General features: G+C 39.9%; 1 pseudogene; it reads left to right on the top strand.

Moving 5' to 3' along the window:
- The first annotated feature begins 8,127 nt into the window (after positions 1-8,127).
- Positions 8,128-8,489, top strand: LOC131748499 (large ribosomal subunit protein uL29-like; annotated as a pseudogene).
- The last annotated feature ends 8,752 nt before the right edge of the window (positions 8,490-17,241 follow it).

Here is a 17,241-nt window from a genome sequence, read left to right as displayed (position 1 = left end):
TTATTTAACCTCAACTTCTGAAAAAGATACCAATTACATAAAGCAAAGTATTCCTCTATGTTTAATTCATTTTTCCTAAGTAAAACCTGGAAATGCGTTATGTGGATATATTTTGGTTGCGGGTGTCAGAAGCCCAATATGAACCCAAATAAGCAAAAAAGGAGAATGTAATGGCTTATGTACTTGTGAAGTCGAAGGGGGGTTTCAATGAGCTCTAGGCACAGCTACATCTAAGAGTTCCAACTCTCTCCATCCATCACTTCTGCTTGTCTTCATTCTCATACAGCTCCCCTCCACAGAGGCACAGGCATGGCAGGATGACCCCAGACTTGCATGCAGTGATTTCAGCCAAAGCACCTTGGCTAGTCTGACCTGAATCATGTGATCATCCCTGGACCAATCACTGGGGCAAGAGACATGGGGCATTCTGATTGACCAAATCTGGGTCATGAGATCACTTCTGGGTCATAAGACCACCCCAGTGGCCAGGGCAGGAGTAAAACCACATGAACTGTGTTTCCCCAGAGGAAAGGAGAGCTCTACTTCCAAGTGAAGGAGGAAAAAGTGGTGAACAGACAAAAGCAACAAAGCCTTTATCTACTTCTGATAGAAACACTATTCAGCTGATGAATAGGACATTCAAATATTTTCTATATTACACCCAAATTAAAATACAATGAAAGAGAATCTTCTATGGTAATGTGAAATTCCTTGGAAAGTACAGTGCTACTTTATTATATAAAATGTGTAGATGGAAGAGACCCAGCAATGATTCAGGCTATCCATCAAGTGATGTATTTTAAAGCCCTTCCTCTGCATTTCTGCTTCTCAGTCTAGTCTAGCTTGAGTCTCAAATTATGCCACTTATGTCACATTTCTTAATCATTCAGTCAGGAAATTGTTGGTTGATTGAACAGCATTCTAAGCTCATGTGAGTCCACGGTAAAGTGAGCTATTGAGAAACTATAAAAGGAGTGGGAAGGGAAATACAGGTGGTATATGTGAAGGCGTAGGTAAATCTGAAAAATATATATTTTTTAACATCTTTATTGGAGTATAATTGCTTTACAATGCTGTTAGTTTCTGCTTTATAACAAAGTGAATCAGCTATACATATACATATATCCCCATATCTCCTCCCTCTTGTGTCTCCCTCCCACCCTCCCTATCCCACCCCTCTAGGTGGTCACAAAGCACGGAGCTTATCTCCCTGTGCTATGTGGCTTCTTCCCACTAACTATCTATTTTACATTTGGTAGTGTATCTAAAGTTACAAACTGCTATGTGGCTATGTCAGACCTTCAATAAGTGGGCTCTGAAGGTCACTCAATAGGTTAATGTCTCTGAACAGTCAGGGGACAGAAAAGGGTAGTACAGGGCATAGCTTCAATATCCAGGTTTTTTCAGGTGTCACTGATCAGTTTGAAACTTGGGGACAGCAGTTTAGCATCACTAATGTGGTGAAGGGGAGCAGAATATGCCACCCCAAAATATATCTTTTTGGCATGAGGATTATTTGGGGCTAATTATTTTTGAGAGGCTGCAGACACAGGAGAATCTCTGAAAACAGAGTAGAAGTTGCCCTTGCCTGAGGCAAATTTATATTTATAAGGGAGATCTCCATTTGTAAGGGTGTCTCCCTCTCTCTACCAGGAAGAGAAGGATGACTGTAAATTTCTAGAAACTCATATTGGAACAGGAGGGAAGGGGGAAAGGCACAACCTTTAAAAGGAAGACATAGCCACAGTACATGATGAAAACTAGTGAGAACCAACTGGGTCCAAGATGGTGGAAGATTCAACTTCCAGTAGAGCTTGAGCCTCATTATATGCTCATTGTAATACATTAGCATAAGTTAAGTGACACACCCACCAGGGCCATGACAGTTTTGCGGCCAACCATGAAAGGTCAAAAAGTGGGTGGTGGCCCAGTTCCTGGAAATTTCCACCCCTTCCCCAAAATAGTTGGAATAATCTTCCCACTCATTAGCCTATGAAATTATCCAGTCCATAAAAACTAACCATGCCATATTTTGAGGCCTCTGGCCTCTTGCCTCTTGCCTTCCAAGATGGCCCACACTCTGTGGAGTGTGTTTGTCTCTATAAATCCACTTCTTACCTATCACTTCATTTCCGAATTCTTTCACGATGAAAAAGAACCTTAAATTAACCAACAACAATATCAATGGACAAGGCAATGACTTAAATCTGTATAACAACCTTACCCTTGTTTACTGTGCTTCTCCTGGTCACCTCCCATAACTGGCATCTCCCTCCCCAAACTTCTTTTATTTTTAGATGGAAACCGTATTTAAGGTGATGGCTTGGCCCGGCTCATCTCAGGGAGTTAGTTTTCCTGAGTATCTCCCATGTATACAGGAGGTATACGTGTTATTAGACTTCCGTTTGTTTTTCTCTTGTAATTTGTCTTTGATTACCAGGGAGTCTCAATCAAGAACCGAAAGGGTAAATGGAAAATTATTTTTCCTCCCCTACAGAATCACTAATGTGGTAAACTGAGGTCTATTTATGGTGTTCTTCTTCCCCCAAAAAACTCAGCACTCAGATGCTCAGTGTCTAAAATTCTAGTTTTAGAATTTTTGCATTTGTTTTAAGCATCTTCCTTTCTCCACAGTGCTCTTTTTAAAAAATGTTTATTTATTTATTTAATTAATTTATTTATTTGGTTGTGCTGGGTCTTAGTTGTGGCTTGCTGGCTCCTTAGTTGCAGGTCATGAGCTCCTTAGTTGTGGCTCACTGGTTCCTTAGTTGTGGCATGTGAACTCGTAGTTGTGGCATGCATGTGGGATCTAGTTCCCTGACTAAGGATTGAACCCCAGCCCCCTGCATTGGGAGTGCGGAGTCTTATAACTACAGCATCACCAGGGAAGTCCCCCCACAGTGCTCTTTTAAAGTAATTACCATTCCTGCTCCCAGAGGTAACATATTATATGGTCAGACCACTCAAGATGGCTGTTCTCTTGCTCTCTGTACATCCCCTGCTTGACCAGCGCCTGCTTCACCTACACCCTACTCACATGACCGACCTTCCTACATATGTGCCCCCAGACCCAGCTAGTGATTGTCCTAATCCTAGGTCAGAACATTTCCACCTGGTTTCCCAGCAACCTCCGCCCCAGGAGTGAAGACTACAAGACTGCTGCTGTGTCCTGCCTGCCTTCCACTGTGCACAGTGTTGCTTCAGCCGTGTAAGATCCCCCATTCATTAAACCATTGATGTCTCTATTGCTGACGCGGGGCTCTTTCTTTGGTCTTGACTTTGGGCAAGTACAGGGCTTGCAGGCCTGTGAGGTGGAGCCCAATACATATTAAGACATTCCATATATGAGTGGTATTTATTTGATCTCTTTCTCCTCTTACAAGAGGGACATTTACTTATATATTCCGAGATGTCTGGGAATCTGGAACTGGGGGTGGCACAAAAATGCTGCTGAAGACAAATTTTACAACTGGTTGGTTTTGCCAGAGTCTGGCCCTACTGCCAATCAATTTTTCAGCTCCTCAAAGTGGAGGTCTTCCAAGCTCTAGTGCAGACTCCCCTATAATGTTCTTAAGGTGTTAGGGCCACTAGACCTGTAGGCTTCGCCCTAGTGGAGTGAGCGTCTAGGCTGCAATTTTGAAAGGGTTGTGGAGGTCATGACAGCCACAGTGGCTTGGAAGTTAGGTGGGGGAGCCAGTTATGAGAGGTGACCAGGAAAAGTACAGTAAACAAGGGTAAGTCTTGTTATGCAGATTTCAGTCAGTGCCTTCTCCGTTGACAGAATTCTCTTGTGATTTAGAGCCAACTTTCTCTTCCTGGTAGAGAGAGGGAAACACCCTTACAAATGGAGGTTTCCCTCATAAATGTAATTTGCCCTCAGGAAAGGGCAAGTTCTACTCTATTTTCAGAGAACCTTCTATTTGTAGCCTCTCAAAAATAATCAGCTCAAAATAATTCTCATGGGCTTCCCTGGTGGCGCAGTGGTTGAGGGTCCGCCTGCCGATTCAGGGGACACGGGTTCGTGACCCGGTCCGGGAAGATCCCACATGCCGCGGAGCGGCTGGGCCCTTGAGCCATGGCCGCTGAGCCTGCGCGTCCGGAGCCTGTGCTCCGCAACAGGAGAGGCCAGAACAGTGAGAGGCCCGCATACCACAAAAAAAAAAAAAAAAAAAAAAAAAAAATCCTCACACCAAAGAGGCATATTTTGGGATGGCATATTCTGCTCCCCTTCAGAGGAGAATGCTTGAACAAAGGCACAGATACTAGAGTGATGCTCAAGCCTCTTTTGGGGAGAAGATCAGAGCACATTCCTTAGGGCAGAAATTGGACACAACATGCAGAGCAGGGATGCTTAAGCTGAGTTATATGGAATGAGAATTTGGTCAATTACATTCTCTTAATGTCTAATTATCCCTTCTTGTTCTTAACAAATTCCTCCTCCTCTTTTTAGTATATGAATCAAACATTTGTAAACTGTTATCACACACCTGCTTAATGATCACTTAGCAAAGCCACATTTTAAATTCCTTTCATCTTTTCTTGTAAATCAATCCCTTTCTTCATTGAATCTTTTTGTTCTCTCATTGCTGGATGCCTTTCTTCTTCTTTTTTTTTTTTTCCTTTCTACCTCATTCTGGTATTAAAATACTCCAGTTAAATGCAGTGCTTATCTCACAGGCTGTAGCCTCACAGTTTAGGTCTGGGGCAGATTACCTCCTTTAGCTAAATTCTCCGTTCACTTTTCCTTTCAGCTTTTCTGTATCTCCAGAGCTGTTATAGGGATGGTTCCACCTTCTTCAATAATTGCTATAATATAGCCCTGGTTTTCAGACTTTATTGTGCATCAAAATCACCTGTGGGTGTTTCTTAATAATGTAATATGTCAGGTCCCAGTCTCCAGATTAAGTAGTGATTCATTAGTTACCACCCCCCTTTTTAAACAAGCACCCATAGGTGATTCAGATGCAGGTAATTCAGGGGCTACACACTGAGAACACTATTGTACAGGCATTTGGGGAGCCAGAAACCATTCTTCATTGATCATCTAGGCCAGTGTTTCATGAAATCACAAAATGATTTCAGGTGGTGCACAGAGTATATAGACATTAAATAATACTGAGTCATAGAGTGGGGAAGTTTTCCCTTTTAAATTCTTTTTCAGTTCTCACTTTGGTGAAAGTGAGTCTTAAACATTTCTGATGTGTTGTAAACAAACTTTTTAACAAAGAAAAAGCAGGTCTCAAAACCACAGACTCAGGAGCCTCTGCCAGGCAACAATATTTATCTAGATTTTTTTTTTTTTTTAATCTAGATTTTAAGAACACTGTTTTGTTTTCATTATATTTATTTTTAGTCTCACCTTCTATTTATGATAAATGATACTGGTTTCCATTTTATGTAATGATATAAACTCAGCTTTTCAAATCGATAAGTAAAAACAATTGTTAAAAATCTAAGTACAATTGAGTAAATTTTAAAGATCTTATTGGCTTTATTCAATAGTTCATGAATTGGACAGCATCCCTTCTAGCAGATAGAAAGGAGCTCTGAGGTGCTGTACAAAATGACAGAATTTTATAGGTAGAAGGGAGTGGGAATAAGAAAGTTAATTGGGCAAAAAGTGGATTGTTTATGGCAAGATCACTTTCCTTCAGGGGATGGCTATCAGGCAGATGACCTCACTAGCACTAACGAGGTGATTCCTGATTAACTGGTTTTCGATTCCATTTCTGGGAGAGGCCAAAACCATAATTAAGTCTTGGTGACATGGGGCTTGGCATAAGTGACTCCATTTTGCACCTGTTGTCTTGTTTTTAACACAATTTAAGTTAGTTCAAAGAAAAAGTTGTTAAGAAAATAATAGTAAATGTGATATGTGTATAAAGCATAAATTGTGAAGGAATTTTTTTGGTGGTATACTGAGGTAATGAAATTTGTAAAGGTGATTCACAGAAGTCTCAAGTGTGAGAACTACCTCCTAAGCTGTGTCTATGTAACATCATTAGTTTGGCCATTTTTTTTTTTTAACTGAGTCATCTATTGTATTCATCAATATTTTCAAATGAAGTGCCACCCCAAAATATGCCTCTTTGGCCTAAGAATCATCTTGAGAAACTACAGACATAGGAGAAGCTCTGAAAACAAAAGTTGCCCTTTTGTAAGGGAAATCTACATTTATAAATGAAATTTACGTTAGAAAGGCGCTGGTAGCAGACAGAGAGCTTTTATCAGCGATCATTTTTTCACCTGAGAAATTTATCTACCTGGCAGTGCAACTTTTGTTTACCATACATTTTCTCTTCTCATCTTCCCATGACTTGCCTCCCCTGCTTTAAAGCCCCAGACCCCTATTCCTTTCCTTGCCTCGGGATGGTATCTAAGCCTCTATTGTCTGGCTTCCTTTTGAGCCTCATATCTTTGTGGGGCTCCGGTACTACATAGTATGTACAAAATTAAAATTGTTTTTCTCCTGTTAATCTGTCTTTTATTACAGGGGGTCTCAGCCAAGAACCTAGAAGGGTAGAGGGAAAAATATTTATACTCTCTTACACAAGTAAGAAATCAAATGCCAGATTGTTTGCTCTTGATAATATTTATAATTTGCCAAAAATCAGACATGTTGTTTGACCTGTACCATTAATTTTTAATAAACCCAATCTTTTCATGGCATGTGAGTCCACGGTTCTGATATTTGAGTTTCTACTTTTTCTGCATGAGGATTTGTTCCTTTCTTTCCTTTGGCTATAGCTGAGTTACTTTTATTTGCATATAACAGAGTGCTAGATATTATAGTATGAAGAAAAAAATGTAAGACTCATCCTCTAGAAGCTTAAAAACCAGTTGGAGAGTCAAAAGACAAGCACGTAACAAAAGCTAGCATTTATTGAGCACTGAGTATACCAAGCTTAAAAGCTTTTCATTCATTGTCTCATTTCGTCCTTACTACAACCTTCTGAGGTGGGTACTAATGACTTATATTTGTGGAGCACTTACTAAGTGCTTTACATGTGTTCTATAATACATATAATTTTCAAAATGATCCTGTGAGGTCCTGAAAATCAATCGGGCCCATTTTATTGAAGGGGAAACTGAGCCACAGAGAAGTTATGCAATTTGCTCAAGGTCACACTGCCAGTAAGTGGTGGAGTAGAGGACTGGGAACCAGGCAGTTTGACTCCAAAGCCTGGACTTTTGCTGCCTTGCTATTATCCCAGTTTTACACATGAGGATACTGAGGCTTAGAAAGAAAAAAGTAACCTGCCCAAGACTATGTGGCTAAGAAGTGATGGAACTGGATTTAGTTTGACTCTAGAGCCCACACTCTTAGCCCTTAAGCTACACTGTCTCATAAAACAATGGGCTACCTATTTAAAAGAACAATGTAAATGTCACATGGCAGGGTGTGGTGATGACAAGTTTAGGGGAAGAATTTGCAGATTTTTTCTTCCTTTTCAGGCAGAAAGTTTTGTTATTTGCATTGTTCCCAATTTCCTTATTGGAATTGCTTTTATACTTTAACTTTTTTTCGGTAATAAGGGCAACTAGTTCAACACCCAGACCCTCCAGTGCTCTGGGCTACTTGTTTTGCTGCCCTGATGATATGGATGTGCTCGATTTTTTTTGTGTTCCATTTGCTGTTTTATTGACGCAGTTATTGATAAAAGAAAACTCCTTGCCAAGATGCATTCTTTGGCCTTAAATTGGCTTGATGGGTAGACGTTACCTTTGAACAATTAACCCTCTTGGTAGCAAAAGCCTTTCCAGACCAGCCGTGTTCACAGTGTGTTGCTGCTAACATCTCCACTTTTCTCTAGCTTTTAAGGGTAGCAGCTTTTTGGTTTTATTTTTGCCTGAGAGGTTCCATGTTCAGTTGATATTGTCACTTTCTTCAGTTCATCAATTATGCCACTCTTCTCCAAACAAACAGATAAATATACAAACCCATCTCAAACACCTCCTAGAAAGAAGTTAGGCTCTGAGAGATGAAGGGCACTTTGACCTGCAGAAATGCTGGGTGTGGTGGTTGTGGTGGTGCGTGTGGATATATATGTGACAGAGGAAAGTGAAAATAAGCAGTGAAAAAAACTCTTTCCCTCAAGAGCAGGCAGTGGTGCAGCTTGTGCAGTCATGGCCAAGATTAAAGCTTGAGATCTTCCTGGCAAAAAGATGGAGCTGCTGAAACAGCTGGATGATTTGAAGGTGGAACTGTCTTAGCTGGAAATCACCAAAGTGACAAGCAGTGTGGCATCCAAGCTCTCCAAGATCCTAGATGTTTGTAAATCCATTGCCCGAGTTCTCACTGTTGTTAATCAGACTCAGAAAGAGAACCTCAGGAAATTCTACAAGGGCAAGAAGTACAAGCCTCTGGATCTGCAACCCAAGAAAACACATGCTGCAGGTTCAACAAGCATGAGGAGAAGTTGAATACCAAGAAACAGCAGCAGAAGTAACAGCTGTACCCACTGCCAAAGTTCGTGGTCAAGGCCTGAGCATCACAGAGTCAATAAAACACAAACAAAACTAGAAAAAAAAAAAAGGGAAAATAAAATGGCATAGGAAACAAGGACAGAAAAACTGTTGTAGTTGTTTTGGTTGTTAGAGTTCTTTTCTTTCAATATGCTATCCAATCTAGAGATTCCCTTGAAGAGAGGCTTCATGTTTCTCCATCAGTGCTATGGGAAAGAAAGGATTTAATAAACTGAACATCAAAGCAAGACAGTGCTTGTTTTCCATCCCTGAAGAGAAGGATCTAGATCCCTACTATACTTGGAAAGAAAGTGTGTATTTCCCATTTATGTAATAGCTTATGTAAATCTTAATGGAACTTAAAGTACCAGTTGAATACTGGTGACAGTGTTCCTTTAAAAATGTTCTTGTAGAGTCACAAAGGACAGGATAATTAAAACTCCTTGCAGAGTTTTGTTCTTTGACCTCTCATTAGTTTCAGCATTATAAATTGCCATTTGTTAGCAGCCTAATTTGATTATTAGCCCCTCTGAGCTCACAGCACACATTCTTTAGAGTGGACTCTGTGTGACTCAGAATGCATGCTGTTCCTGCATACCCGAGAGGAAAAATGACGGAGCAAATTGCCTTGCTCCTGTGTGTTCATGAGTTAGTCATACTAAAGTGGTTAAGCAGAGGGAAAGCAGTCCCTTCCAACATCCACGGCTGTGAGTTTGATAAAAGAAACTCAATGGGCAGTATGACTAGTTCATTCTGGAAGCAGCTTTGAGGTATCATGGAGGGAGGAAGAGAAAAAGAGGGAATTTTGGTCCCTACAGTTTTATCATTATAAAAAGATTGGTACGTCATATCACCTTTTGCCACCCTGCATAGAGAAATAAAAACTGATTTACTTCCTCAAGGTATTTCAACAAATGATTGCAGAAACTTAGAGCTGGGGACTACTAGCACACTCATTCTTTGTCTCTCTGGGTCTGTATTCTCATCTCAGCATTTTAACTAATTCCTCAATATTGCTACTAGGAGGCTTAGCAAGTATAATCAGGCTTCTCGCCAAAGCCAGTGTCCATGAAACAGCCTAACTTCTATTTCCTTTTAAGCGAGCAAATCAGAGAGTTCTGAGAAAGCAGAAAAATACAATGATAAGCATATAGAAATGAAACACCCTTCCTCCCCATCCTTGCCAAATATAAGTAACTGAAAAATTTAGTCCCACTGGCTCCATTACACACCAGAAGATCATTTGAGGCAAACATAAAATCTTCAACTGTCTTGAGTTTGAGATCATGAAAGAAGATGAACTGAAGTCAGAATTAAAGTTTGAAAAATGTAGGAGGACACATACATAAACAACAACAACAACAACAAAATACAGTAGATTCTCTCTTAGTGAACTTCTGCTTAATCATCTTGCTGGGTTAATTGACGGTGAGACCCAGGACCAATAAGCATGGTACACTAAGTGCTTATAGTTAGTAGTGTGGTTAGAAGTAGTGTGACTAGAAGAGTCTAGTTTGCCCAGATACTTCTGCTTCAACAGTTTGAGTTGTGTGCTTACTGAAAATTAGTTGAGTTTGTTCCAAATCTATTTATGCCAGTTGTACATAATAATGCAATTATGTGATTTAATTAAATATTATGTAAACTGATGAAATATGAATGCAAAGTGAGTTGTTGCTTCAATGAAATCTAGGCTGAATGCCTTTGTAAGTCTCAGTAAATGCAGGATGCTAAAAAAATCTGTCAAATCAGGCGTGGGTAAGGAAAAAGTAAAAGATGGGGGAAATTATAATAATTAAGAAGATTCTACATTCATATTGCTTCACATATTTTGTTTTTTACTTTATTTTATGGATAATTTCAAACATATCCAAAATTAGAGAATCTAGCATAATTAAACAGGATATTCTCATCACCCAGCTTCAACAATTATCCATACATGTCCAATCTTGTTTTAGCTATACCCACCCACTCCTTTGCTACAATTATTTTGAAGCAAATCACAGATATCAGATCACTTCCTCTCATAGGTCTTTTTTAGTTCTCATTCCACTTTAAAGGAATCCAAACTGGAAATTATGGATGTGGCTTGTGTGAGTAAGATAGTGCAAAAGTACAAAAGTCAGACCATACTTAAGAAAAAGGCTGGAGGGTAGAAAAAAACTGTGAAATCCATGTACTGAGCCCTAGAAGGGAGAAGCTATCCACTTATCATCCTGTTATCAAAAAAAAAAAATTTTTTTTTGAAGGTATGGCCAAGGTGGTGGAGTAGGAAGACCCTGAGCACAACTCCTCCCAAGGACACACCAAAATTACAACTATTTACAGAGCAACTATTTATGAGAAGACTAGCAGAAAAGATAAAATGAAAGATAAAAAGAAGGAACCACAGCAAGATGGGTAGGAGGGGAAGAGATGGGGAATAGTCAAGACTCACATCCCAGGAGGAGGCAACCCACAAATGGGAGGATAATCACAATTGCAGAGGTTCTCCCTGAGGAGTGAGGGATATGAGCCACACATCAAGCTTCCAAGCCCAGGGGGCGTGCACTGGGAAGATGAGCCTGCAGAACATGTAGCTTTGAAGACCAGTGAGGCTTATGTATGCAAGAGGTGGAGGGCTATAGCAATCAGAGACTCTGCTCTTAAAGTGCATACACAAAATCTCACACATTCCAAGACCCAGTGCAGAGGCAGTAACTTGAGAGGAGCCTGGTCAGACCCACTTGCTGATCTTGGAGACCCTCCTGGAGAGGCAGGAGGAAATTAGGACTCTCCTTGAGGACATAGATGCTGGTGGAAGCCATTTTTTGGGAGCTCGTTCTATTACAAGGACACTAGTGCTGGCAAACACCATTTTGGAGTATCTTTTTATCCTATTAGTGTCCAAGGCCTACTCATCCACCAGAAGGCTGGCACCAGCCCTGGGACCCTCTGGGCTGGGCAGCCAGCCTGGGACTTCCTGGGATGAGAAGCCACTCTGGGACCTGGCTCTGCTCACCAGCGAGCCAGCACCAGCCCCAGGACACCCCAACCCCTGCAGCCAGCCATGCTGGGATCCAGCCCCCCACCAGCAGGTTGGTAGCCATCACATAAAGAAGGGCCTAGCATCCAGCTGGGCCAGGGGCCAGCCATGCCTACCAGTGCATCCATAGTAGTCAGCCCTGCTGCAACAGAAGGGCCCATGCAGCCCACAAAAGGGAACCGCTAGAGCATATAACTCAGGTGACCAGGGTGTGATATGCTGTTGGGCCCCATAGAATGTCTCCTATATAAGACTGTTTCTCCAAACTCAGGAAATGTAACTGACCTACCTAATATTTTAAAATAAACACAGAGAATTAGGCAAAATGAGGAGACAGAGGAATATGTTCCAAAAGAAAGAATAAGACAAAACCCCAGAAGAAGAACTAAGCAAAATGGAGAATAACAATCTACCTGATAAAGAGTTCAAGGTAATGATCATAAAGATGCTCAATGAGTTTGGAAGAAGAATGGATGAACACAGTGAGAAGTTTAACAAAGAGTTTGGAAATATAAAGAAGAACCAAGTAAAGCTGAACAATACAATAACTGAAGTAAAAAAGTATACTAGAAGGGATCAACAGTAGGTTAGATCAGCAGTCCCCAACATTTTTGGCACCAGGGACTAGTTTTGTGGAAGACAGTTTTTCCATGGACATAGGAGTGATGGTTCAGGTGGTAATGAGAGCAATGGGGAGTGATGGGGAGTGGCAGATGAAGCTTCACTTGCTCACCTGCTGCTCAGCTCCTGCTGTGTGGCTGGGTTCCTAACAGGCCATGGACCAGTACTGGTCTGTGGCCTGGGGGTTGGGGATCCCTGGGTTAGATGATACAGAGGAACAGATCAGCAAACTGAAAGACACAGTAGTGGAAATCATCCAAGCTGAACAGAAAAAAGGATTTTAAAAAGTGAAGACAGTGTAAGAGACCTCTGGGACAACATCAAGTGTACTAACATTTGCATTATAGTGATATCAGAAGGCAAGAGAGAGAGGTAGGGGTAGAGAACTTATCTGAAGAAATAATAGCTAAAAAATTCCCTAACCTGGGAAAGGAAAGAGACTTCCAGTTCAAGGAAACACAGAGTCCCAAACTAGACGAACCCAAAAAGGTTCACATCAAGACACATAATTAAAATGGCAAAAATTAAAGAGAGAATCTTAAAAGCAGAAAGAGAAAAGCAACTAGTTATGTACAAGGGAACTCTCAGCTGTCTTTTCAGCAAAAATAAATAAGCTACAAGGATATACTGTACAACACAAGGAATATAGCCAATATCTATATTTACTATAAATGGAGTATAACCTTTAAAAATAGTGGATCACTATATTGTACAACTGTAACTCATATAATATTGTACAGCAACTATACTTCAATTAAAAAATAAAATAAATAAATAAAAAACAAAACAAATGAACAAACATAACAAAACAGAAACAGAATCATAGATATGGAGAAGAAATAGCTGTTTGCCAGAAGGGAGGGTGGTAGGAGGATGAGTGAAATAGGTGAAGGAGCTTGAGATACAAACTTCCAATAATAAAATAAATAATTCATGGGGATGTAGTATACAGCATAGGGAATATGGTCAATAATACGTCAGTAACTTTGTATGGTGACAGATGGTAACTAGACTTTTGCAGTGGTCATTTTGTAATGTATAAAACTATCAAATCACTATGTTGCACACCTGAAATTAATATATTATTGTAATTATACCTTTTAAAAATTATATTTCAATAAAATATTTTTAATATAAAATATTTGAGATACAACATATTTTAATGATTGTTTCAGTCACTTAGAAAATAAGCAGATAATAGACCTGAATGGCTGCTTTAGCTAAATTATGCCATATGAAAGCAGAGGAAACGAGCTGAGAGAGAGAGAGGAGGCAGAAGGGCAGATATGAGAGAGGCTTTTTGAGATAGTGTGAACAATGGTTTCTGATTTAACAGGTAAATTTCCGGTTCCTAGGTTCCTGACTGGGCTTTGTTGGATGCCCTTGGATTTCCATGAGATTGTCTGTTGCAGTCTTTTATTAAATTCCATTCTATTTAAGCTGCCTGAATACATTCCTGTTCTTTGAAGCCAACAATTACTGACTGAGAAACAGGATAGCCTCTGATAAAGAGGGTGTAAGTTGAGAATCAAAAGGCACAAACAAGGGCTTCCCTGGTGGCGCAGTGGTTGAGAGTCTGTCTGCCGATGCAGGGGACACGGGTTCGTGCCCCGGTCCGGGAAGATCCCACATGCCGTGGAGCGGCTGGGCCCGTGAGCCATGGCCGCTGAGCCTGCGCGTCCGGAACCTGTGCTCCGCAACAGGAGAGGCCACAACAGTGAGAGACCCTCATGCTGAAAAAAAAAAAAAAAAAAAAGGTACAAACAAGTAACTCTTCATAGTTTAAACCAAATATAGCATTAGGCTAGATTCTCATAGCAAGCCCCTATGTGTGTGTGTATATGTGTGTTGCACTTACGTATATGTATGTGTACCTTTAATATCCACTAATACTCATGCTATTTATATAGCACCCAGGGCTGTTCCAGCTTAGGGGACTTAATTCACATATAATCTTATACAACAAGAAGGAATTATCTAGAGGTAAGCCCAGGCCTATGGAACAAGACAAGTTTAAATTATTTTCTTCATGTTTTTACTACTATGCTCCTCCATTGTTTAAAAGTTGCTTATGAGACTGAAAAAGAACTTTTTTTGTGTGTGTGGTACGCGGGCCTCTCACTGTTGTGGCCTCTCCCGTTGCTGAGCACAGGCTCCGGACGCGCAGGCTCAGCGGCCATGGCACACGGGCCTAGCCGCTCTGCGGCATGTGGGATCTTCCCGGACCGGGGCACGAGCCCGTGTCCCCTGCATCTGCAGGCGGACTCTCAACCACTGTGCCACCAGGGAAGCCCCGAACACTTACTATTTTAATTCAATTTCATTCTCCATGAAACAATTCCAGGTTGGTAACAGAAGATAATGCTTGCCCAAACACTCATATTCAACTATTGTATATATATTCAACACCTACTACATGTCAAGCACTTTTGCATACTGATCTTATTTCTGTGAACTGTGTTTTATACACAAATAAACTAAAACTCAGAGAAGTTATCTAGTCCAAAGTTGTATGGCTAGTGAGTGGCAGAATGAGGTACTCTTTCTATAGTAAGAAAGGGTGTTTCTTGCCATAGAAAGGCTATTTCTCTTCCAACCTTTAGTGCAGTAGCATTTGAGTATGAAAGCAGAATGGAATACAGAGCTTAAAATAAGGCTACAGGTGATGAATACCCGTATTCCATGATAAAGAAATAACCAGTAGTGTTACAGATGAAATTCATTTAATTTAGCACTCTGTTAATTCATCATGTGGGCTATTAAAGGGGAATATTTCTACTGAGCAAAATATGCTTTATTCAAGAAAGAAGGGGGATGATCACAGTCCTATGCTCAAATTGTAAGAACATATTGGTCCCCATGGCTTCAATTTGGGTTTAAGTCATAGGTAAATTTGAATCACCTCTGATTTGACCTTAGCCTCTTTTGTATTTATCACTACTACCTACAATATCCACTCTGCTTTCCTCATGAAATGCCCCAAGTGAAAATATCAGGGAGTATTTTGTATTTTGAATAAGAATTAGGAAGTCTCCAGTGGAGGAAAATCTGGAAGGGTATTCAGGAAAGCTGGTTGGAACATTTTGTTAACAGCAAATGTAGATCCAGCACTGGTCAGGTAGTTCTTGGCTTTTCTATGCAACTGCCTAGAGGAAATCATTTCCCTTCCCTGGGTCTAAACAACCTTGTCTAAATTATCTCTATAAATCTTTTCTAACTTGATAATTTTGCTTTCCATGAAATACATTTTCCAAAAGCAATAGCTCACTGAAGGAGAATTATCTTATTCATTTTCCTTTTAGAAAGTCACTTAATTGGATGGGAATGCATTTCCTAGAAGCTGGTGAATCTAATATTTGGTGGATACCAGCCTAGTTTGTACTGACATCTTATGTGGCTTCCCCTAGACATGACACAATCTGACATGACTCGTCATGACCTGGCCCAGAGGTTAAACGTGTTCATTTGCTTATTATTGGGACCCTACATACACATCTGCCAATACTTCCAGCACTTGGGGAAAAAAAAAAAAGAATTGCAGAGAGGCTTGGCATTTTACCTTTATGTTCATTCTTGGCAGGATTGTTGTTTTCCCTTGCAATTTCATGAGCATTGCAGGGTCTCTACTGAATGACTAAAATGTATTTGTTGTTGGAGTATGGCAGAGAACTATCATTCTCCTTTAAAAAACCTTTGGGAATAGTCTGTTCAATTTCTAAGGCTGCCACTCATTCAAAAATATTAAATGCTTTTAAAACAGAGAACAATTCTTTGTCACAAAGTGAAGGCAACTTCTAGAAAATTCCATGTGGCTAACTTCTAGTTTCCTTTAGGAAATATAGAGCCAACCCCCTCTTAACTCTACCTTAGTCATCCAGTACAGGGCTTCCCTACAAATCCATTCACTGTAGCTTTGCTAAGTCTAATTTCTCTGTCCTCATAAATCTACATTCAGTGTTAATGACAGAACTGAAGATGAGGTTGTGGCAAGTCAGTCAGACATTTTTTCTCTAACTTTTATATACTAATGGTTCCTTTTCTGAGTCCTGGGAAGTGTCAAACCAATACGATTGATTATCAATGGTATCTCCATTCCCAGGGATAACACTTTTGGTTTCTGTGGCTTTCAAATTATGTTTCTAAGCATGAAGCATTTTCCCTCTCTGGTTTTACACGAGTTGTCTTTTCTCACACCAGTTTTTCTTGCATAAAACCTGATGTACCGTCCATGCTGTTTCGTCTTGTCTAACAATACATATTCTATTATTTATTACATGACATCAGAAGACTATATATGGTTAAACTGAGTGCTACTCATATTCTGGAAAAAGCGTTCATCTCTCTAACTGGCTGCTGAAGCAGCTCTACCAACGCAAACGTTCTGACTTCATTCAGGTATTGTTTACTTGCCTTGAACAGTTTTCTTAGACATCTCTTTGCTGTCATTTTTCTTTTTTTCTTACAAGAGAAAACAGCTAATAAATAATCTTTCATTGTGTACTGTTCTGGCCACCGCCTCCCCTCATTTTTTAAGATGAGAGTTTTGAATCAGGAGCATGTTGGTTTATTTGCCATATATATACATATATATTTAATATATATTTTATATATATACTTTTTTCAATTGTTACTAAGAGATTGCAACCTACTAATCCTGTATGGGAAAGTGACATTTGGGACATGTGCTATAGGCTACATTTCTGATATTTTGATTCACATGTTTGTTTTAGTTATTGAGAACTTTCATATGTTTTGAAAGGGTCAGAAAGTCATCTGTGACTTCAAAAGTATTCCAGTCTTTTCCAGCTTATATCACATTTTAGACAATAGTAGAAATAGTAAAGGAATACCCTATTTCTGTCATCTAGGAGCTTATGGGAAAAAAACATTTTTTGTGAAGAGTTTATAAAGCATAGACTATCAAGAACTATCAAGAATATACAGAGTATATTAGAAACACTATATATTAGAAAAAAAGTAGAAATTTATCTTGAGGAGGCAGGTTGCCCTTCAAACACCTTTAATAACACAGCTTATTAGAAAGAACCAAGGCTTTACCTACTTGCTATTGAGTAGTCACTGACCAGTTGTTGGACTGAATTGACCAGTTATTTCCATCTCTACAGTTT

Source organism: Kogia breviceps, chromosome X, assembly GCF_026419965.1.
Source record: "Kogia breviceps isolate mKogBre1 chromosome X, mKogBre1 haplotype 1, whole genome shotgun sequence".
In the NCBI taxonomy this organism is placed as follows: Eukaryota; Metazoa; Chordata; class Mammalia; order Artiodactyla; family Physeteridae; genus Kogia; species Kogia breviceps.
The sequence above is the reverse complement of the archived record's forward strand: the minus strand, read 5'-3'. Positions and strand labels throughout refer to the sequence as shown.